Source organism: Meleagris gallopavo, chromosome 13 (assembly GCF_000146605.3).
Source record: "Meleagris gallopavo isolate NT-WF06-2002-E0010 breed Aviagen turkey brand Nicholas breeding stock chromosome 13, Turkey_5.1, whole genome shotgun sequence".
In the NCBI taxonomy this organism is placed as follows: Eukaryota; Metazoa; Chordata; class Aves; order Galliformes; family Phasianidae; genus Meleagris; species Meleagris gallopavo.
In genome coordinates, this window is record NC_015023.2 from 10,709,483 (window position 1) to 10,710,121 (window position 639).

The 639-nt window shown below is 54.9% G+C and overlaps 1 protein-coding gene across 1 annotated transcript in view; it reads left to right on the forward strand.

Moving 5' to 3' along the window:
* The window catches only part of LOC104912979 (C-factor-like), a 100,247-nt gene that overhangs the window by 419 nt on the left and 99,189 nt on the right, over positions 1–639 (forward strand). The gene's annotated exons all lie outside the window — the stretch shown is intronic.

Genomic DNA, 639 nt, shown 5'->3' on the forward strand with positions numbered 1-639 from the left:
GATGGGGCATTTGCTGGGAAGAAAGGAGAGCAGAGAACACCAGCTTGTGGCCATCAGAGCAACAATCTGACTGAGACAGGGAAAGGGGATTGACACCACCTCAGACTGGATTATGCATGGCTACGATCTGCAAAGCCCATCTGGCTTGTGATGCTGGTGGAGCAGCTCAGTGGAAGCCCTGCAGACCCACGGGGCATCGTGTCTCCTTCCCACTTGCTGCTTCCACTCTCCTCACAAACCAAAGCTTCTCCTGGCCAGGGCTGCTGCTGGCTATCGATTTAGGGGGTCAGGCATCACCAGACAGCCAGATTGTAATTAAAAAAGCAAAGTGACTTTTGCCCTTCAGTAAAGCTGGCTCCCAGCCAGGAGCTTTTACCTGGACAGTTCAGAGCAGGTGAGGCTGTATCCAGAACCAAGGGTTTGCACAAGCCCTGTGTGGGTGGGGTGGAAGTCCAGCATGCTATAAGAAGCATTTGAGCACTGAACAAGCAATGTGAGCTGGAGCAGAAGCAGGAGAAGCAATATGGGAGAGCTGCGTGTCCGCTCCGCTCTGGTGACTGGGGCCAACCGGGGAATCGGCCTGGGGTTTGTCCGGCACCTGCTGGCATTGCCAAACCCACCTGAGTGGGTCTTTGCAGG